We start from the raw sequence: 287 nt of genomic DNA, 5'->3' as shown, positions 1-287 counted from the left end.
TCTGTCTGTCTGTCTGTCTGGCAGTGCCTCTTCCTCTCTCCTCTGCTCTGCTGCAGTCACACACCTGGTCTCAATCAGCTCATCAGCGTCGGCTCACCTGGCTCTCATCACGCCATCAACCTGCAGTACCTCTACCTCTCTGCAACCACTCGTCGTCTACCTCCCTGCCCTCCATCTGTCCATCCTCCAGTCCACACCGTCTCCTCTCTTCCAGTTCAAACTCCAACCCTGAACATCAGCCCCTCACCTGACCACAGTTTAAATGAAGACCACTACCAGTTTCATAT

At 54.0% G+C, this 287-nt stretch overlaps 1 protein-coding gene across 1 annotated transcript in view; it reads right to left on the bottom strand.

Annotated features, from left to right (window-relative positions):
• rassf2b (Ras association domain family member 2b) overlaps positions 1-287 on the bottom strand; it is a gene marked incomplete in the record, with an annotated part of 11,829 nt that overhangs the window by 7,452 nt on the left and 4,090 nt on the right.

The sequence above is a fragment of the Morone saxatilis genome, unplaced genomic scaffold, assembly GCF_004916995.1.
Source record: "Morone saxatilis isolate NCDOM2014 unplaced genomic scaffold, NCSU_SB_2.0 Contig16, whole genome shotgun sequence".
Lineage (NCBI taxonomy): Eukaryota > Metazoa > Chordata > Actinopteri > Moronidae > Morone > Morone saxatilis.
This window is presented reverse-complemented; position numbering and strand designations above follow the sequence as displayed.